The sequence below is a fragment of the Hordeum vulgare genome, chromosome 7H, assembly GCF_904849725.1.
Source record: "Hordeum vulgare subsp. vulgare chromosome 7H, MorexV3_pseudomolecules_assembly, whole genome shotgun sequence".
NCBI classification, from domain to species: domain Eukaryota; kingdom Viridiplantae; phylum Streptophyta; class Magnoliopsida; order Poales; family Poaceae; genus Hordeum; species Hordeum vulgare.
Genome location: NC_058524.1, coordinates 591,329,734 through 591,352,782, shown reverse-complemented (window position 1 = coordinate 591,352,782; position 23,049 = coordinate 591,329,734). Strand labels below are relative to the sequence as shown.

At 43.5% G+C, this 23,049-nt stretch overlaps 1 long non-coding RNA gene across 1 annotated transcript; it reads left to right on the top strand.

Moving 5' to 3' along the window:
• Positions 1-9,104: 9,104 nt before the first annotated feature.
• LOC123409919 lies at positions 9,105-22,718 on the top strand. Its single transcript, XR_006612934.1, has 2 exons — positions 9,105-9,191; positions 22,532-22,718. It is a non-coding gene; the product is annotated as an uncharacterized LOC123409919 (long non-coding RNA).
• Positions 22,719-23,049: the final 331 nt, after the last annotated feature.

The following is a 23,049-nucleotide window of genomic DNA, read 5'->3' as shown; positions in this document are numbered from 1 at the left end:
CTATAAATTTGGTCACTTCTCTATTCATGATATGTTGTAATAGTTTTTAATACACTTTATTATATAACGCACACAGATTAACCGACAATGACTGTACGATGACTGACGCACCTCCGAGTATATTAAGGTCCTGCATAATTTTCTCGAAGCGGCTGAGGCAAACAAGCAGAATGTTTTTAGGCATTGTCCATGTACTGTGTGTGATAATACGAAGGAATTCGCCGACTATAAAACCCTCCACTTCCACCTACTTCAGAAGGGTTTTATGCCACACACTATAATGTTTGGACCAAGCATGGAGAAACAGGGGTTATGATGGAAGACAACGTAGAAGAAGAGGATGATGACAACTACCTGTCCCCTGAATACGGTGATGTTGCAATGGGGGAAGCTAAAGATCAAGAGGAACCAGACGATGTGCCCGATGATGACCTTCGTTGGGTCATTGTTGATACACATAGAGAATGCGAAAGTGAGAGGAATAACTTGAAGTTCGATCGCATGTTGGAGGATCACGAAAAAGGGTTGTACCCAAATTGCGAAGATGACAACACAAAGCTCGGTACCACACTGGTATTGCTGCAATGGAAGGCAGACAATGGTGTATCTGACAAGGGATTTAGTTCGCTACTGAAATTAATGAAGAAGACGCTTCCAAAGGATAACGAATTTCCCGACAGTACGTTCGAAGCAAAGAAGGTTCAATGCCCTCTAGGATTGGAGGTGCAGAAGATACATGCATGCCCTAATGACTACATCCTCTACCGCGGTGCGTACGAGGATTTGAACGCATGCCCGTTATGCCGCGCATTGCGGTATAAGATCAGAAGAGATGACCCTGGTGATGTTGAGGGCCAGCACACCGGGAACATGGTCCCTGCCAAGGTGATGTGGTACGCTCCTATAATACCACGGTTGAAACGTCTGTTCAGAAACAAAAACCATGCCGAGTTCATGCAATGGCACATAAAAGACCGTAAGAAAGACGGGAAGTTGAGAGCACCCGCTGACTGGTCGCAGTGGAGAAAGATCAAGAAAAGGTGGAGCGACTTTACATGTGACCCAAGGAACGTATGGTTTGGTTTAAGAGCAGATGGTGTTAATCCTTTTGGGGAGTAGAGCAGGAAGCATAGCACATGGCCTGTGAGTCTATGTATGTATAACCTTCCTCCTTGGTTGTGCATGAGGTGGAAATTCATTATGATGCCAGTGCTCATCCAAGGCCCTAGGCAACCCGGCAATGACATTGATGTGTACCTAAGGACATTAGTTGATGAAGTTTTACAGCTATGGAATGAAAATGGTGTACGTGTGTGGGATGAGAACGAACAGGAGGAATTTGACCTACATGCGTTGCTGTTTGTGACCATTAACGATTGGCCTGCTCTTAGTAACCTTTCAGGACAGATAAAAAGGGATACAACGCATGCACACACTGTTTAGATGACAGTGACAGTATATATTTGGACAAATGCAGGAAGAATGTGTACCTGGGGCATCGTCGATTTCTTCCGACCAACCATCAATGTGGAAAGAAAGGAAAGCATTTCAAAGGTGAGGCAGACCACCGGAAGAAGCCCGCCCTCCGTACTGGTGATCACATACTTGATATGGTCAATGATTTACAAGTAATATTTGGAAAGGGTCCTCGCGGACTATCTGTTCCGAATGACGATGTGGGACACGCACCCATGTGGAACAAGAAATCTATATTTTGGGACCTATCCTCTTAGAAACACCTATAGGTCCGATGTGCAATCGACGTGATGCACGTGACGAAGAATCTTTGCGTGAACCTGCTAGGCTTCTTGGGAGTGTATGGGAATACAAAAGAGATACACCGGAGGCACGGGAGGAACATCAACGTGTGCATGAAAAAGACGACATGCATCCAAAGCAGTATGAATGTCCTGCCAGCTACACTCTTACCAAATAAGAGAAGGAAATCCTATTTGAATGCCTGCTCAGTATGAAGGTCCCGTCTAGCTTCTCGTCGAATATAAAGGGAATAATAAATATGCCAGAGAAAAAGTTCGAGAACCTAAAGTCTCATGACTGCCACGTGATTATGACGCAACTGCTCCCGGCTGCATTGAGGGGGCTTCTAGTGGAAAACGTACGATTAGCCATTGTGAAGCTATGTGCATTCCTCAATGTAATCTCTCAGAAGGTGATCGATCCAGTAATCCTGCCAAGGTTAAGGAGTGATTTGGTGCAATGTCTTGTTAGTTTCGAGCTGGTGTTCCCACCATCCTTCTTCAATATCATGACGCACATCCTAGTTCATCTGGTCGACGAGATTAGCGTTCTTGGCCTTGTATTTCTACATAATATGTTCCCCATTGAGAGGTTCATGGGAATCTTAAAGAAATATGTTCGTAACCACGCTAGGCCAGAAGGAAGCATCTCCATGGGCCATCAAAGAGAGGATGTCACTGGGTTTTGTGTGGACTTCATTCCTGACCTTAAAAATTTGGTCTCCCTCAATCGTGGTATGAGGGGAGACTGACTGGAAAAGCCACACTAGGAGCGGACTCAATAATATGTAGGGACGGGCATTCTTGGTCTCAAGCACACTACACAGTTCTACAGAATTCTACCTTGGTGACCCCGTATGTCGATGAACACAAGAATATTCTGAGCTCCAAACACCCGGAGCAATGTGACGACTGGATTACATATAAACACATCAGGACTTTCAGCAGTTGGTTGCAAAAACGTCTCATGTGTGACAACACTATTTCTAATGACCTGTAGTCATTGGCCAAGGGACCTTTTTCGACTGTATTGACTTACCAAGGGTACGAGATAAATGGGAATACATTTTACACGATCACCCAAGATTAAAAGAGCACCAACCAAAACAGCGGTGTCCGCTTTGATGCAGCAACCAAGACGGGAAAGGACACATATTATGGTTACATAGTGGACATATGGGAACTTGAGTATGGACATGATTTCAAGGTCGCTTTGTTTCAGTGCAAATGGGTCAATCTGTCAGGAGGCGGGGCACAGATAGACCCACAGTACGGAATGACAACAGTCGATCTGAACAATCTTGGGCACGCAGAGGAACCATTCGTCTTAGCCAATGATCTGGCGCAGGTTTTCAGTGTGAAGGACATGTCTACCAAACCGAGAAAAAAATATAAGGAAGCGAATACATCAAATGATGAGCCAAAGCACCACATAGTTCTTTCAGGAAAAAGAGACATCATGGGATTCGAGGGACAGACAGACATGTCTGAAGATTATGAAAAGTTTCATGAAATTCCTCCCTTCAAAGTCAAGGCTGACCCAAGCACCCTATTAAACGATGAAGATTATCCATGGTTACGGTGCAATAAGAAAAGAACACAAGCGAAGAAAAAGTGAAGAAATGAAATGCCCTTTGTAACACATGAGTTTTCGTAGTGCTTTCAATTTACGGGTCATTTAGCTCAAAAAATCAGTAAATGCATGAAAAATACCAAATGAAGTCAGAAATAGTTGAAAATTGATGATGTCGCTTTGAATGGTGCATTTTGAACACACAAAAAGTCTGGAGTTCAAATAAGTTCAAAAAATGAAATGCCTTTGTAACAAATGAGTTTTCGTATGAAACCCTCATACTTCAAAAGAGATTGTCCGTTTTGTACACGAAGTGCATCCAGTTTTTGTCTCTATTTCAAAGCTTGAGCTCTGGCACCTCTGAAAATCAATGATTCCCTTTGCGAAGGGCCTGTCTATTTATGTTCCTGTTGAGTCATCCTCCTCTTACAAAAGCACAAATTAGAGAGCACCTCTGTCTTTTTTATGCTTTGCTTTTAACTGTGTTGAGTGTGACTATGACTGGATATTCATTGCCTTGAATTACAATGTTTAGACAGCCCTTGGTCTTTTAAGGTGCTCTGCATTTATATTTTGCGGTCTTAGAAAGAGCTAGCAAGATACCATCTATTCGTACTGCTTCATGTTGTTTTGATTGAAGTGTTGACACTTGAGGCTTATTATTATTTTCTCGCTAGTTGATTATGCCATTGATATGAGTTTACCGTGAGACCTAGATGTCATTTGCTTATGTGGTTTGCTTGTGATCTTGCTGAAACTCTGGTTATGAGTTAGACATAGTTGCAACAACAAGATCAAACGGAGTTTGTCAAAGTTTTTCTTTTGTCTCTCTCAGTTTGTCAACTGAGTTGGTTGAGGACAAGCAACGCTTTAATCTTGGGGGAGTTGATACGTCTCCGTCGTATCTACTTTTCCAAACTCTTTTGCCCTTGTTTTGGACTCTAATTTGCATGATTTGAATGGAACTAACCCGGACTGATGTTGTTTTCAACAGAATTGCCATGGTGTTGTTTTTGTGCAGAAATAAATTTTCTCAGAACGTCCTGAAAATTTACGGAGATTTTTTTTGGAATAAAAGAAAAATACCTGCGCAAAGATCCACTAGAGGGGGCGTGCGAGTGGGCCACAAGCCCATAGGCCGCGGCCACCCCCTATGGCCGCCCCATGCAGGCTTGTGGGGCCCGCGTGGCACCACCGCCCCCAATCTCAGCTCTATATCTTCCATTTCGCGTGGAAATAAATCAGAGAGAAGGTTTCATCGCGTTTTGCGATACGGAGGCGCCGCCACATCCTGTTCTTCATCTGGAGGGCAGATCTAGACTCCGTTTCGGGCTCCGGCGAGGGGAAATCGTCGCCATCCTCATCATCAACCTTTCTCCATCGACAATTCCATGATGCTCTTCATCGTTCGTGAGTAATCTCATCATAGGCTTGCTGGACGGTGATGAGTTGGATGAGATCTATGATGTAATCGAGTTAGTTCTTGACGGGCATTGATCCCTAGTATCCACTATGTTCTAGATTCATGTTGCTACTACTTGGCTATGCTTAATGCTTGTCACTAGGGCCCGAGTGCCATGATTTCAGATCTGAACCTATTATGTTGTCGCCAATATATGTGTGTTTTAGATCCTATCTTGCAAGTTGTAGTCACCTACTATGTGCCATGACCCGGCAACCCCGGAGTGACAATAGCCGGAACCACACCCGGAGATGACCATAGTATGAGGAGTTCATGCATTCACCGCGTGTTAATGCGTTGGTCCGGTTCTTTATTAAAAGGAGAACCTTAGTATCCCGTAGTTTCCATTAGGACCCCGCTGCCAAGGGAGGGCTGGACAATAGATGTCAGGCAAGTTCTTTTCCCTAAGCATGTATGACTACATACGGAATACATGCCTACATTAGATTGACAAACGGGAGCTAGTTACTTATCTCTCCGTGTTATAGTTGTTACATGATGAATCACATCCGTCATACTCATCCATCACCGATCCACTGCCTACGGGTCTTTTACTACTGGTTCTCGCTACGTTACTTTGCCTAGGCTTGTCCCTTGCTACAAAAGGGATTGGGTCACTCTGCCGCTGCTGTCGCTACTTTTGTTACTTGTTACTTTGCTGCTACTGCTACTACTGTTCCTTACTACTCCGCCCTTACTCGTTGCAAGATTTTGTTGGCACTGACATCCTGTCAACAAGGATTTTTCTGGTGCCATTGATACAACAGTTAGGAATAGTCTGCCTTGTCAACAGATCTTTTCTGGCACCGTTGCTATCATACTACTTTGCTTCTGATACATTGCTTGCAGACACTAATCTTTCAGGTGTGGTTGAATCTGACACATTCAGCTGCTAATACTTGAGAATATTCTTTCGCTTCCCGTCGTGCAAACCAACAAATTTGGGTTGAATACTCTACCCTCGAAAACTATTGCGATCCCATACGCTTGTGGGACATCACGGGCTAATCGTTGATGGTTACAAACAGCAACGTGTGGAGGTCAAATTCCTCCTGCCTGTGCTCATCCCACACATGTACACCGTTTCCATTCCACAGCTGTAAAAGTTCTTCAACTAATGGCCTTAGGTACACATCAATGTCGTTGCCGGGTTGCTTAGGGCCTTGGATGAGAACTGGCATCATAATGAACTTCCGCTTCATGCACATCCAAGGAGGAAGGTTATACATACATAGAGTCACCGGCCAGGTGTTGTGATTGCTGCTCTGCTCCCCGAAAGGATTAATGCCATCCGTGCTTAAACCAAACCATACATTCCTTGGGTCACGTGCAAACTCCGCCCAGTACTCTCTCTCGATTTTTCTCCACTGCGACCCGTCAGCGGGTGCTCTCAACTTCCCATCTTTCTTACGGTCCTCACTGTGCCATCGCATCAACTTGGCATGGTCTTTGTTTCTGAACATTCGTTTCAACCATGGTATTATAGGAGCATACCACATCACCTTTGCAGGAACCCTCCTCGTGCGGGGCTCGCCCTCAACATCAGCAGGGTCATCTCGTCTGATCTTATACCGCAATGCACCGCATACCGAGCATGTGTTCAAATCCTTGTACGCACCGCGGTAGAGGATGTAGTAATTAGGGCATGCATGTATCTTCTGCACCTCCAATCCTAGAGGGCATACGACCTTCTTTGCTACGTACGTACTGTCGGGCAATTCGTTATCCTTTGGAAGCTTCTTCTTCGATATTTTCAGTAGCTTCTCAAATCCTTTTTCAGGCACAGCATTTTCTGCCTTCCACTGTAGCAATTCGAGTAGCACAATGACCCGGCGGAGATCATCATCATCGGGCCCATCAACTGGTTCCTCTTGATCTTCAGTAGCCTCCCCCGTTGCAGCAACATCGGGCACATCGTCTGGTTCCTCTTGATCTTCAGCAGCTCCCCCCGTTGCAACATCATGGTATTCAGGGGGCACATAGTTGTCATCGTCCTCTTCTTCTTCGTCGTCTTCCATCATAACCCCTATTTCTCCGTGCCTCGTCCAAACATTATAGTGTGGCATGAAACTCTCGTAAAGCAGGTGGGTGTGAAGGATTTTCCAGTCAGAGTAAGACTTCGTATTCCCACATTTAGGGCATGGACAACACATAAAACCATTCTGCTTGTTTGCCTCGGCCACTTTGAGAAAATTATGCATGCCCTTAATGTACTCGGAGGTGTGTCTGTCACCATACATCCATTGCCGGTTCATCTGCGTGCATTATATATAATTATGTCTGTCAAAAGTAAGAAAATCAGACAAGTATCTATCTAAAGTAAGAAAACCAGACAAGTCTCTATCGAAAGTAAGAAAATCAGAAAGAAGATAAGAACAAGAGGCTCACCACGGCGGTGCCGGTGACGAGATCGACGCGGGCGATCAACGGCGGTGATAACGGGGATGGGGCGCGACGGACCGATAAATCTAGACAAATCTCGGAAAAAATGGAGCTCCGAGGTCGAGCTTCGAGAGGAGAAAGCTTAACTAGTGTGGCTCGGGCATTTCATCGAACACCTCATGTGCATAGGAGGTGAGCTAGAGCACCCAAATACCCACCCCTCGCCGGCCACCAAAAACAGATTGCTCTGCCGCGGCGATGGGTATATATAGGCAAATTATTCGTCCCGATTCGTGGCATAAACCAGCACTAACGCCCCCCCCCTTCTATACCGGTTCAAGGCACGAACCGGTACCAATGGATGTGGGCCAGGAGCGCGGCCGATTGGTCCCAGTTCGTGCTTAGAACCAAGACAAATGGGTCCAGACGAACCGGGACCAATACCCACGAGGCCCCGGCCGGCCCCCTGGGCTCATGAACCGGGACTAATGTCCCCCATGGGTCCCGGTTCGTGAAGAACCGGGACTAATGGGCTGGCCAGGCCCGAAGCAAAGCCCTATTTTCTTAAAGTGCCTCGCCCCCGGCCCTGCCACGTGGAGGATCATTAGTCCCGGTTCGGGGCCGAACCGGGGCTAGCATTAGTCCCACTTTGTTAGTCTCAGTTCGTGAACCGGGGCTAATAGCCCAAACGAACCGGGGCTATAGCCCCGTTTTCTACTAGTGTGTACTTCTATTCTTAATATACTTCATATACGCATGGTTATACCTCGTTATCATTTTTAGTATAATTCATTAAATATTCTAAGATGCCTCAATATGAGTTTTGTTGAAAAAAATATCAGTTGGGATGTACTTTTTATAATATATCATTTTCACGCATGAACAAAACAGTATATATGTAAACCTTTAAAAATACATGAACTCACGTAAATTTTTTCAAGAAACTCACATTAAGGTACTTAGTAATTATTAATGAAGTATATTTTATAATAATAATAATAAGGTATAAAAGACTCATCTATGTTGTATATGAGTGTTGAGAGTACATACACCAAGAGTACATACCAATTTCTCTCTCTCTCTCTCATATTTATATATATATATATAGAAAGAGAGAGAGAAAGAGAGAGAGAGAGAGAGATTGGTAGATAGATAGATAGATTGGTAGACATATAGATAGATAGATATAGATAGATAGATAGATAGATAGATATAGATAGATAGATAGATAGATAGATAGATAGATCGGCTGCATGCATCTACTCGTTGCCTTTACCATCAGTTTGATACAAGAACTTGATGAACCCAGCTACATTTAATAAGAAGTATCCTTTACCATCAATTTGATACAAAAATAAGCACACATGTGCCTATAGTAAATATCAACATATCCAAGTTATTTACACATACCTATTAAGAGTTCGAAATAACTACTCCATTCCCAATAATTAATAGGTTGCATCCAAGTATCCATTCCCAATAATTTGATATAACACCTAGTGTGCCTACATTAAATTAGAACATATCCAAGTCATATATCTCTCATTTAATTAAAAAGATTCAAATTGAGCGATTAATGAGCGAAGGGAGTGTGAAAACTTGCACTATGAACACTATATAAGACACTGTGTGGTGAAGAAGTCCTCCATAAACACACACCAATAGTACTACACAACATAGAACATGAAGAACGCAAAATTAGCTGGAGTATGCTTCCTAGTCCTTGTTGGTCTCTCTTCTTGTTCGTGCTATGCACGAGAAGTCAACCAGGTAGACCACTGCCTCCTTGACAAAAAAAAGGTGATGCGAGATTGTTGGCATAACATCGAAAAGAGCCTTGGTGACCGGTACCCGCCACTAGAGAGCTCGTGTTGTCATACAATAAAAGATGCCAAGGACATCCACTGCGTCTGTGACCGCTTCACCGCTCATGAACTGACTTTGATCAGTCTCTCCAAGTTTGCCACGGTTACACGTGCATGCGGCAACGGTTTGCACACACACAGCAACTGTGCAGGTTGTTATATTTTCTTATAAATATATACACACTTTATTTAATTTCTCTAGTTCATCATTATAATGCCAAAACTGAAATTTTGCAGGTTACCGTGTCCGAGAAATAACACCATCTTCACCCCCGGCAAGTCCCTAGGCCTTCAGTGTCAGACCATTCTCCTAATAGAGAAATTATCGAATAAAGCAAATAATGATGTGAGATGAATCAATTTGCATGTTTTATTTTACTTTTTTTAATGTGTAATAAAAAATTGGGCATAGCCTCATCATTGATTCTTTGCATTGGGTATGATAACTAGTTCACAATGATTCATAGGATTTCAACGAACATAAAAACAGAAATAACAGGCTTCTAATATGTAACTACATGTCCTAATTGATTGTACATAATCACAAGAACAATTCATTGTTGAAAAACTGCATATTGGACTCGGCAGCAGTAATTTTTTTGACAGAATCTTCGCATTGTCCAACTTCACCCTTGACGGTTTCGACTAGTTGTAGTAAGTAGTATAACTCGCAGGTTATCCATGTCGGTAAGTGAAGACAGATCAGTGGATGGGTAGTTTGTCCTGATGGATGATTCATTGAATTATTTTCTTCATCCGAAAGTAAATATCTAAATTTATACAACTCGGGGAGTACTAGGTAAGAAGAATTTAAGTTTTGAATCACATAGAGGAGAAAGAAATGGTGGATATGAGTTGTCGTTGTGATGCCATATTAAATGAGCCAGCTTCATGCATGTGCCAAACTTTATTTGCATAAAGTATGTTAGTAAGTCATAAATATCTGAAGTTATTACTTTATCTCGGTGTTAATTCGGGAGGAAGAAATGCAAATAAGAACAAAACCTTCCATTTTGATTCTACATTTGTTTGAATAAAGTCTTCTTGTTCTTCTTTTTCTATCTTCCCATTCATCTACACTATACCCCTTGTCTTCTATTTTTTTTTAAATCTCATTAAAGAAGTACCTAGCGTGCACTTCCACTAGTAGAAAAGAGGGATTTGGTCCACATGATGAAATTCCATTAGTTTCGGTTCTCTCATGAACCGGGACCCATGTGGGCATAGGTACCGGTTCGTGAGACCAGGGCACCGGCCGGGCCTCGTGGGCCATTTGTTAGAGTTGTGTTGGATATTATCTAGTCGTCATAGGTTAGAACGTGGGGTGCCTCCTCATATATAAGAGGTAAAGGGTATAATGTGTCCGACTACGACACTACATGTATCCTACACAAACTACAACACCAAGTCCATATGTAACCCAAGTCGTAGACAATATTCGACACAACTCTAACAAACTCCACCTTGGCGAATATACTTCACCCCTTTGAATTTGTTCATGCGTACAACTTCCATGTACTCCGGACTTGTATTGTCTTCTTTGTAGCTTACCGAGAGCTACCCGACGAGTCTGCCCCATACCCGCCGCCTCCGTGGGAACCTGCCGCTATTCCTGCAACTCCAGTCTTCATGACTCCACCTGCAATAGTGCTTCCTTGCAACTTGTAAAGATGCGAAGCCGTCCTCGCTCCAATCATCACGGTCACCTCATCTTCCATGATTTTCATGGTCTTCCTATCCTGATCACAACGGAATACCATACCACCATCATGAAGAACTCAAAGCGAAATTAGATTTCACCTTAGCCCTGGAACATGCCCAACTCCCCGAAGCATCCGCTCAACTACGTCAAACATCTTGATTTTTATGTCATCTACTCCAGCAACACGATAACCACTGTCATCACCCATATAGGCTAAACCAAAACCACCAGAATTGTATGAAGATAACCACTCCTTGTTGGGTTTCACATGAAAAGAGCAAGCTGAATCCAACATCCACGCTTCACTTTTGGTTGACCGCTTGTCTGATACTACAAGGGCATCACTATTGTTGTCTGAGTCATCACCATGAATTGCCATATTAGCACTTGACCCACCATTTTGCTTTGGACAGTCCTTTTTAATATGTCCGCTCTGCTTACACTTGTGACACTATATTTTATTTTTCTTTTTCTTGTTCTTCCTTGCCTCATATCCCTTCCGCCACTCTTCACCCTTGACTAGCAAACCTTCACCATGAGAGACTTCCCCCGCATTCTTCTTTCTCATATGATAAGATAGCAAGGCCGCGATAATATCCTCATTCTCGACGGTCTCCTTGTCGTGCGTCAAAGTATTAATCAAGTGGTCATAGGATGATGGCAATGAACAACGAAGCAGAATTGCCCTATCCTCGTCGTCAATCATCGCACCCAAGCGTGCTAGATCCATCACGACTTGATTAAAGGTGTTCATATACTCCACAAGATCCGACCCCTCCTGCATCTTCATCCCATACAACTTTTGCTTCAGATACACCTTGGTCGTCGCAGTCTTGGACATAAATTGACTCTCCAGCATCTCCCATATCTTCTTCGGCGAATTCTCATCCATCACATGATAAACAACCTAGTCCGACAGACACAATCGTATAGTTCCGGATGTCCTCAACTGTAACTCCTCAAAGTCCTCAACATCCATCTTAGCTAGCTTGGCTTGCTACAACAATGCCTTCAAAACATCCCTGTTGTGCCAACAAATCTTTCACCCTTGTCTACCATAACCCAAAGCTTCCAGTCCCATCGAACTTCTCCACCTCAAACCTAGTACCCACTGGCGCCATGGTTCTTTGTACAGTTCACTGTGTGAAAAAATAACTGAGTTATCCCCGCGATGCCAAAGTACACTAGCAAAACCCAAGTGGTCTCGCCTCCGTGCCCTAGTAGCAAACCACCAAATAAATTGGCCTTCCACGTGATCTACTCGTAAGCACAAATCTGGACGCTTGATGCTAATTGATTTGCCAAAGCCTGATGATTTCCTATGTACTACTGCGTATCAATGGACTTTGTGTTAGAGTTGTGTCGAATATTGTGTACGATTTGCGTTACATATGGACTTGGTGTTGTAGTTTGGGTAGGATACATGTAGTGTCGTAGTCGGACACATTGTACCCTTGGCCTCTTATATATGAGGAGGCACCCCACGTTGTAACCTATGACGACTAGATAGCGATAGGCTCGCAAGGGGGAGCCGGCGGCTTGTGCCGGCACCCGGGTGGCCGGTGTTGCGGTGTCACGGGGAGGAGCGCCCGTAGTCATGCCCCGGGGATGTAGCCATATCGGTGAACCTCGTTAACAAATCTCGGTGTCGTACTCGTGTGATTGCTTGGTCCTCGGATGATCGACGGTATGCCTCGGATTTATTCTAACACCATTTGTCCCGCCTCGTTTGACACCTTGGGTCCCGGTTCCACACACGAACCGGGACCAATGTGCCTCGCTCTTGGCCCACAACCAGTAGTCTCCGTTTGTGTATGAAACCGGGACCTCGGGTTGTCCTTTAGTCTCGGTTCCAGCCACAAACCAGGACTAATGGTTGGCCTATATATACCCCCAGCACGTGAGCAGAGCAGTGCACTGCTCTGTTTTTTGGCCGGCCGTGGGAGAGCTTTGTGGTGCTCTAGCTCACCTCCTATGCACATGAGGTGTTCGATGAAATGCCCGAGCCACACTTAAGTTTTCTCCTCTCGAAGCTCCTTGTCCAAGCTCCCTTCTCCTCAAGATTTGTGTAGCTTTGGCGGTCCGTCTCCTGTCCAGTCCCGTCCCTCACTACCGTCGGTCGCCCGCGCCCCTCTCGGCGCCGGTACCACCGTGGTTAGTCTCTTTTCTTATCTTCTTTCTAAAAGAAAAAGTTCTTGTATGACTTAGATAGATACATATGTAATTTTCTTACTTTTATTATTGTTTCTTATTATATAGTGCGATGGTTTTGGTATCCGCCTCCGTTGGCCCTCGTCCTGTCTATGATTCGGATGTGGTATATATTATCTTTTATAACTATTTGTTTTATTTAGTGTTTATGACAATTATGCCGACCAACGTGACATAGATTTTTTAATCTAGGTGGTATGTGAACCGGAAATTCGAACCGACATACAAATTCTTGCCGAGAAGTTAAATTTGGTTAAAAAACAATTACTTGAAAGAAAAATTACAAAGAATTGAAGAGGAGAAGATGATATTGGAGTTGGATGTTGCGGATATCGTCGACGGTCACAAGATGAAGATGGATGCAATGCGCTTGAAGATTATAAAGATTAGAAAATATATCATTCATACTGAGGCTTGGTATCATTATGTCGTTGGATCAATTGGTACCTTAGTTGCGATTATGATCGCATTTATTGTTGCATTTAAATTTTATAGTTTCAATGTATGTTCTAATTAGATGCTCTAGAGAGCTATATGTTGTTCAATAATGAGAACTATGTATGAACATTATGTATTTATTTTGGTCACTACTATACTTTGGCTTTAATGTGATGATGAATTTTTATGAATTTGGTCACTTCTCTATTCATGATATGTTGTAATAGTTTTTAATACACTTTATTATATAACGCACACAAATGAACCGACAATGGATGTACGATGACTGACGCACCTCCGAGTATATTAAGGGCCTGCATAATTTTCTCGAAGTGGCTGAGGCAAACAAGCAGAACGTTTTTAGGCATTGTCCATGTACTGTGTGTGGGAATACGAAGGAATTCTCCGACTATAAAACCCTTCACTTCCACCTACTTCAGAAGGGTTTTATGCCACACTATAATGTTTGGACCAAGCACGGAGAAAGAGGGGTTATGATGGAAGATAACGTAGAAGAAGAGGATGATGAAAACTACCTGCCCCCTGAATACGGTGATGTTGCAATGGGGGAAGCTGAAGATCAAGAGGAACCAGACGATGTGCCCGATGATGATCTTCGTTGGGTCATTGTTGATACACATAGAGAATGCGAAAGTGAGGGGAATAACTTGAAGTTCGATCGCATGTTAGAGGATCACGAAAAAGGGTTGTTCCCAAATTGCGAAGATGACAACACAAAGCTTGGTACCACACTGGTATTGCTGCAATGGAAGGCAGACAATGGTGTATCTGACAAGGGATTTAGTTCGCTACTGAAATTAATGAAGAAGACGCTTCCAAAGGATAACGAATTTCCCAGCAGTACGTACGAAGCAAAGAAGGTTCAATGCCCTCTAGGATTAGAGGTGCAGAAGATACATGCATGCCCTAATGACTACATCCTCTACCGCAGTGCGTACGAGGATTTGAACGCATGCCCGGTATGCCGCGCATTGCGGTATAAGATCAGAAGAGATGACCCTGGTGATGTTGAGGGCCAGCACACCGGGAAGATGGTTCCTGCCAAGGTGATGTGGTATGCTCCTATAATAGCACGATTGAAACGTCTGTTCAGAAACAAAAACCATGCCGAGTTCATGCAATGGCACATAAAAGACCATAAGAAAGACAGGAAGTCTAGAGCACCCGCTGACTGGTCACAGTGGAGAAAGATCGAGAAAAGGTGGAGCGACTTTACATGTGACCCAAGGAACGTATGGTTTGGTTTAAGTGGAGATGGTGTTAATCCTTTTGCGGAGTAGAGCAGGAAGCATAGCACATGGCTTGTGAGTCTATGTATGTATAACCTTCCTCCTTGGTTGTGCATGAAGTGGAAATTCATTATGATGCCAGTGCTCATCCAAGGCCCTAGGCAACCCGGCAATGACATTGATGTGTACCTAAGGACATTAGTTGATGAACTTTTACAGCTATGGAATGAAAATGGTGTACGTGTGTGGGATGAGAACGAACAGGAGGAATTTGACCTACATGCGTTGCTGTTTGTAACCATTAACGATTGGCCTGCTCTTAGTAACCTTTCAGGACAGATAAAAAGGGATACAACGCATGGACACATTGTTTAGATGACACCGACAGTGTATATTTGGACAAATGCAGGAAGAATGTTTTCCTGGGGCATCGTCGATTTCTTCCGACCAACCATCAATGTCGAAAGAAAGGAAAGCATTTCAAAGGTGAGGCAGACCACCGGAAGAAGCCCGCCCTCCGTACTGGTGATCACATACTTGATATGATCAATGATTTACAAGTAATCTTTGAAAAGGGTCCTCACGGACCATCTGTTCCGAATGACGATGTGGAACAAGCACCCATGTGGAAGAAGAAATCTATATTTTGGACCTACCCTATTAGAAACACCTAGAGGTCCGCTGTGCAATCGACGTGATGCACGTGACGAAGAATCTTTGTGTGAACCTGCTAGGCTTCTTGGGAGTGTATGGGAATACAAAAGAGATACACTGGAGGCACGGGAGAAGAATCAGCGTGTGCATGAAAAAGACGACATGCATCCAAAGTAGTATGAAGGTCTTGCCAGCTACACTCTTACCAAATAAGAGAAGGAAATCTTATTTGAATGCCTGCTCAGTATGAAGGTCCCGTCTAGCTTCTCGTCGAATATAAAGGGATTAATAAATATGGCAGAGAAAAAGTTCGAGAACCTAAAGTCTCATGACTGCCACGTGATTATGACGCAACTGCTCCCGGCTGCATTGAGGGGGCTTCTAGTGGAAAACGTACGATTAGCCATTGTGAAGCTATGTGCATTCCTCAATGTAATCTCTCAGAAGGTGATCGATCCTGTAATCGTGCCAAGGTTAAGGAGTGATTTGGTGCAATGTCTTGTTAGTTTCGAGCTGGTGTTCCCACCATCCTTCTTCAATATCATGACGCACATCCTAGTTCATCTGGTCGACGAGATTAGCGTTCTTGGCCTTGTATTTCTACATAATATGTTCCCCATTGAGAGGTTCATGGGAATCTTAAAGAAATATGTTTGTAACCATGCTAGGCCAGAAGGAAGCATCTCCATGGGCCATCAAAGAGAGGATGTCACTGGGTTTTGTGTGGACATCATTCCTGACCTTAAAAATGTGGTCTCCTTCAATCGTGGTATGAGGGGAGACTGACTGGAAAAGGCACACTAGGAGCGACTCAATAATATGTAGGGACGGGCATTCTTGGTCTCAAGCACACCACACAGTTCTACAGAATTCTACCATGGTGACCCTGTATGTCGATGAACACAAGAATATTCTGAGCTCCAAACACCCGGAGCAGTGTGACGACTGGATTACATATAAACACATCAGGACTTTCGGCAGTTGGTTGCAAAAACGTCTCATGTGTGACAACACTGTTTCTAATGAGCTGTAGTCATTGGCAAAGGGACCTTCTTCGACTATATTGACTTACCAAGGGTACGAGATAAATGGTAATACATTTTACACGATCACCCAAAACTAAAAGAGCACCAACCAAAACAGCGGTGTCCGCTTTGATGCGGCAATCAAGAGGGGAAAGGACACATATTATGGTTACATAGTGGACATATGGGAACTTGACTATGGACATGATTTCAAGGTCCCTTTGTTTCAGTGCAAATGGGTCAATCTCTCAGGAGGCGTGGTATAGATAGACCCACAGTACGGAATGAAAAATACCAAATGAAGTCAGAAATAGTTGAAAATTGATGATGTCGCTTTGAATGGTGCATTTTGAACACACAAAAAGTCTGGAGTTCAAATAAGTTCAACAAATGAAATCCCTTTGTAAGAAATGAGTTTTCGTATGAAACCCTCATACTTCAAAAGAGATTGTCCGTTTTGTACACGAAGTGCATCCAGTTTTTGTCTGTGTTTCAAAGCTTCAACTCTAGCACCTCTGAAAATCAATGCTTCCCTCTGCGAAGGGCCTGTCTATTTATGTTCCTGTTGAGTCATCCTCCTCTTACAAAAGCACCAGTTAGAGAGCACCTCTGTCTTTTTTATGCTTTGCTTTTAACTGTGTTGAGTGTGACTATGACTGGATATTCATTGCCTTGAATTACAATGTTTAGACAGCCCTTGGTCTTTTAAGGTGCTCTGCATTTATGTTTTGCGGTCTCAGAAAGAGCTAGCAAGATACCATCTATTCGTACTGCTTCATGTTGTTTTGATTGAAGTGTTGACACTTGAGGCTTATTATTATTTGCTCGCTAGTTGATTATGCCATTGATATGAGTTTACCGTGAGACCTAGATGTCATTTGCTTATGTGGTTTGCTTGTGATCTTGCTGAAATTTTGGTTATGAGTTAGACATAGTTGCAACAACAAGATCAAACAGAGTTCGTCAAAGTTTTTCTTTTGTCTCTCTCAGTTTGTCAACTGAGTTGCTTCAGGACAAGCAAGGCTTTAAGATTGGGGGAGTTGATACGTCTCCGTCGTATCTACTTTTCCAAACTCTTTTGCGCTTGTTTTGGACTCTAATTTGCATGATTTGAATGGATCTAACCCAGACTGACGCTGTTTTCAGCAGAATTGCCATGGTGTTGTTTTTGTGCAGAAATAAAATTTCTCGGAACGTCCTGAAAATTTACGGAGATTTTTTCTGGAATAAAAGAAAAATACCTGCGCAAAGATCCACTGGAGGCGACGTGCCAGTGGGCCACAAGCCCATAGGCCGCGGCCACCCCCTATGGCCGCCCCATGCAGGCTTGTGGGGCCCACGTGGCACCACCGCCCACAATCTCAGCTCTATATCTTCCGTTTCGCGTGGAAATAAATCAGAGAGAAGGTTTCATCACGTTTTGCGATATGGACGCGCCGCCAAATCCTGTTCTTCATCTGCAGGGCAGATCAAGACTCCGTTTCGGGCTCCAGCGAGGGGAAATCGTCGCCATCCTCATCATCAACCTTTCTCCATCGACAATTCCATGATGCTCTTCATCGTTCGTGAGTAATCTCATCATAGGCTTGCTGGACGGTGATGAGTTGGATGAGATCTATCATGTAATCGAGTTAGTTCTTGACGGGGATTGATCCCTAGTATCCACTATGTTTTAGATTGATGTTGCTACTACTTGGCTATGCTTAATACTTGTCACTAGGGCCCGAGTGCCATGATTTCAGATCTGAACCTATTATGTTGTCGCCAATATATGTGTGTTTTAGATCCTATCTTGCAAGTTGTAGTCACCTACTATGTGTTATGACCCGGCAACCCCGGAGTGACAATAGTCGGAACCACTCCCGGAGATGACCATAGTATGAGGAGTTCATGTATTCACCGCGTGTTAATGCGTTGGTCCGGTTCTTTATTAAAAGGAGAACCTTAATATCCCGTAGTTTTCATTAGGACCCCGCTGCCATGGGAGGGATGGACAATAGATGTCAGGCAAGTTCTTTTCCCTAAGCATGTATGACTACATACGGAATACATGCCTACATTAGATTGACAAACTAGAGCTAGTTACTTATATCTCCGTGTTATAGTTATTACATGATGATTCACATCCTTCATACTCATCCATCACCGATCCACTGCCTACGAGTCTTTTACTGCTGGTTCTCGCTACGTTACTTTGCCTAGGCTTGTCCCTTGCTACAAAAGGGATTGGGTCACTTTGCTGCTGTTGTCGCTACTGTTGTGACTTGTTACTTTGCTGCTGCTACTACTAGTGTTCCTTACTACTCCGCTCTTACTCGTTGCACGATTTTGTTGGCACTAACATCCTGTCAACAAGGCTTTTTCTGGCGCCATTGATACAACAGTTAGGAATAGTCTGCCTTGTCAACAGATCTTTTCTGGCACCGTTGCTATCATACTACTTTGCTTCTGATACTTTATTTCCAGACACTAATCTTTCAGGTGTGTTTGAATCTGACACATTCAGCTGCTAATACTTGAGAATATTCTTTCGCTTCTCGTCGTGCAAACCAACAAATTTGGGTTGAATACTCTACCCTCGAAAACTGCTGCGATCCCATACGCTTGTGGGACATCACGGGCTAATCGTTGATGGTTACAAACAGCAACGTGTGCAGGTCAAATTCCTCCTGTCTGTGCTCATCCCACACATGTACACTGTTTCCGTTCCACAGCTATAAAAGTTCTTCAACTAATGGCCTTAGGTACACATCAATGTCGTTGCGGGGTTGCTTAGGGCCTTGGATGAGAACTGGCATCATAATGAACTTCCGCTTCATGCACATCCAAGGAGGAAGGTTATACATACATAGAGTCACGGGCCAGGTGCTGTGATTGCTGCTCTGCTCCCCGAAAGGATTAATGCCATCCGTGCTTAAACCAAACCATACATTCCTTGGGTCACGTGGAAACTCAACCCAGTACTCTCTCTCAATTTTTCTCCACTGCGACCCGTCTGCAGGTGCTCTCAACTTCCCATCTTTCTTACGGTCCTCACTGTGCCATCGCATCAACTTGGCATGGACTTTGTTTCTGAACATTCGTTTCAACCGTGGTATTATAGGAGCATACCACATCACCTTTGTAGGAACCCTCCTCGTGCGGGGCTCGCCGTCAACATCAGCAGGGTCATCTCGTCTGATCTTATACCGCAATGCACCGCATACCGAGCATGTGTTCAAATCCTTGTACGCACCACGGTAGAGGATATAGTCATTAGGGCATGCATGTATCTTCTGCACCTCCAATCCTAGAGGGCATACGACCTTCTTTGCTGCGTACGTACTGTAGGGCAATTCGTTATCCTTTGGAAGCTTCTTCTCCGATATTTTCAGTACCTTCTCAAATCCTTTTTCAGGCACAGCATTTTCTGCCTTCCACTGTAGCAATTCGAGTACGGTACCCAGCTTTGTGTTGCCATATTTGCAATTGGGGTACAACCCTTTTTTGTGATCGTCTAACATGCGATCGAACTTCAGCTTCTCCTTTTGACTTTCGCATTGCGTCTTTGCATCGACAATGACCCGGCGGAGATCATCATCATCGGGCACATCAGCTGGTTCCTCTTGATCTTCAGTAGCCTCCCCCATTGCAGCATCATCGGGCACATCGTCTGGTTCCTCTTGATCTTCAGCAGCTCCCCCCGTTGCAACATCATGGTATTCAGGGGGCACATAGTTGTCATCGTCCTCTTCTTCTTCGCCGTCTTCCATCATAACCCCTATTTCTCCGTGCCTCGTCCAAACATTATAGTGTGGCATGAAACTCTTGTAAAGCAAGTGGGTGTGAAGGATTTTCTAGTCAGAGTAAGACTTCGTATTCCCACATTTAGGGCATGGACAACACATAAAACCATTCTGCTTGTTTGCCTCAGCCACTTCGAGAAAATTATGCATGCCCTTAATGTACTCAGAAGTGTGTCTGTCACCATACATCCATTGCCGGTTCATCTGCGTGCATTATATATCATTTTGTGTGTCAAAAGTAAGAAAATCAGACAAGTATCTATCTAATGTAAGAAAACCAGACAAGTCTCTATCCGAAGTAAGAAAATCAGAAAGAAGATAAGAACAAGAGGCTCACCACGATGGTGCCGGTGACGAGATCGACGGGGGCGATCAATGGCGGTGATAACGGGCACGGGGCGTGACGGACCGCTAAATCTAGACAAATCTCGGGAAAAATGGAGCTCCGAGGTCGAGCTTCGAGAGGAGAAAGCTTAACTAGTGTGGCTCGGCTATTTCATCGAACACCTCATGTGCATAGGAGGTGAGCTAGAGCACCCAAATACCCACCCCTCGCCGGCCACCAAAAATAGATTGCTCTGCCGCGGCAATGGGTGTATATAGGCAAATTATTCGTCCCGATTCGTGGCATAAACCGGGACTAACGCTCCCCCCCTTCTATACCGGTTCAAAGCACGAACCGGTACCAATGGATGTGGGCCAGAGCACGGCCCATTGGTCCCAGTTCGTGCTTCGAACCAAGACAAATGGGTCCAGACGAACCGGGACCAATGCCCACGAGGCCCCGGCCGGCCCCCTAGGCTCATGAACCGGGACTAATGTCCCACATGGGTCCCGGTTCGTGAAGAACCGGGACTAATGGGCTGGCCAGGCCCGAAGCAAAGCCCTATTTTCTACTAGTGTCTCGCCCCCAGCCCCGCCACGTGGAGGATCATTAGTCCCGGTTCGGGGCCGAACCGGGGCTAGCATTAGTCCTGCTTTGTTAGTCTCGGTTCGTGAACCGGGGCTAATAGCCCAAACGAACCGGGGCTATAGCCCCGTTTTCTACTAGTGTGTACTTCTATTCTTAATATACTTCATATACGCAATGTTATACCTCTTTATCATTTTCAGTATAATTCATTAAATATTCTAAGATGCCTCAATATGAGTTTTTTGAAAAAAATATCAGTTGGGATGTACTTTTTATAATATATCATTTTCACGTATAAACAAAACAATATACATGTAAACCTTTAAATATATATGAACTCACGTAAATTTTTTCAAGAAACTCTATTTAAGGTACTTAGTAATTATTAATGAAGTATATTTTATAATAATAATAAGGTATAAAAGACTCATCTATGTTGTATATGAGGGTTGAGAGTACATACACCCAAGAGTACATACCAATTTCTCTCTCTCTCTCATATTTATATATATATATAGAAAGAGAGAGAGAGAAAGAGAGAGAGAGAGATTGGTAGATAGATAGATAGATTGGTAGACATATAGATAGATAGATATAGATAGATAGATAGATAGATATATAGATAGATATAGATAGATAGATAGATAGATAGATAGATCGGCTGCATGCATCTACTCGTTGCCTTTACCATCAGTTTGATACAAGAACTGGATGAACCCAGCTACATTTAATAAGAAGTATCCTTTACCATCAATTTGATACAACAATAAGCACACATGTGCCTACAGTAAATATCAACATATCCAAGTTATTTACACATAGCTATTAAGAGTTCAAAATATCTACTCCATTGCCAATAATTAATAGGTTGCATCCAAGTATCCATTCCCAATAATTTGATATAACACCTAGTGTGCCTACATTAAATTAGAACATATCCAAGTCATATATCTCTCATTTAATTAAAAAGATTCCAATTGAGCGATTAATGAGCGAAGGGAGTGTGAAAACTTGCACTATGAACACTATATAAGACACTGAGTGGTGAAGAAGTCCTCCATAAACACACACCAATAGTACTACACAACATAGAACAGGAACAACGCAAAATTAGCTGGAGTATGCTTCCTAGTCCTTGTTGGTCTCTCTTCTTGTTCGTGCTATGCACGAGAAGTCAACCAGGTAGACCACTGCCTCCTTGACAAAAAAAAGGTGATGCGAGACTGTTGGCATAACATCGAAAAGAGCCTTGGTGACCGGTACCCGCCACTAGAGAGCCCATGTTGTCATACAATAAAAGATGCCAAGGACATCCACTGCGTCTGTAACCGCTTCACCGCTCATGAACTGACTTTGATCAGTCTCTCCAAGTTTGCCACGGTTACACGTGCATGCGGCAATGGTTTGCACACACACAGCAACTGTGCAGGTTGTTATATTTTCTTATAAATATATACAAACTTTATTTAATTTCTCTAGTTCATCATTATAATGCCAAAACTGAAATTCTGCAGGTTACCGTGTCCCAGAAATAACACCACCTTCACCCCCGGCAAGTCCCTAGGCCTTCAATGTGAGACCATTCTCCTAATAGAGAAATTATTGAATAAAGCAAATAATGATGTGAGATGAATGGATTTGCATGTTGTATTTTACTTTTTTAATGTGTAATAAAAAACTGGGCATAGCCTCATCACTGATTGTTTGCATTGGGTATGATAACTGGTTCACAATGATTCATAGGATTTCAACGAACATAAAAACAGAAATAACATGCTTCTAATATGTAACTACATGTCCTAATTGATTGTACATGATCACAAGAACAATTCATTGTTGAAAAACTGCATATTGGACTCGACAGCAGTAAATTTTTTGACAGAATCTTCGCATTGTCCAACTTCACCCTTGACGGTTTCGACTAGTTGTAGTAAGTAGTATAACTCGCAGGTTATCCATGTCGGTAAGTGAAGACAGATCAGTGGATGGGTAGTTTGTCCTGATGGATGATTCATTGAATTATTTTCTTCAT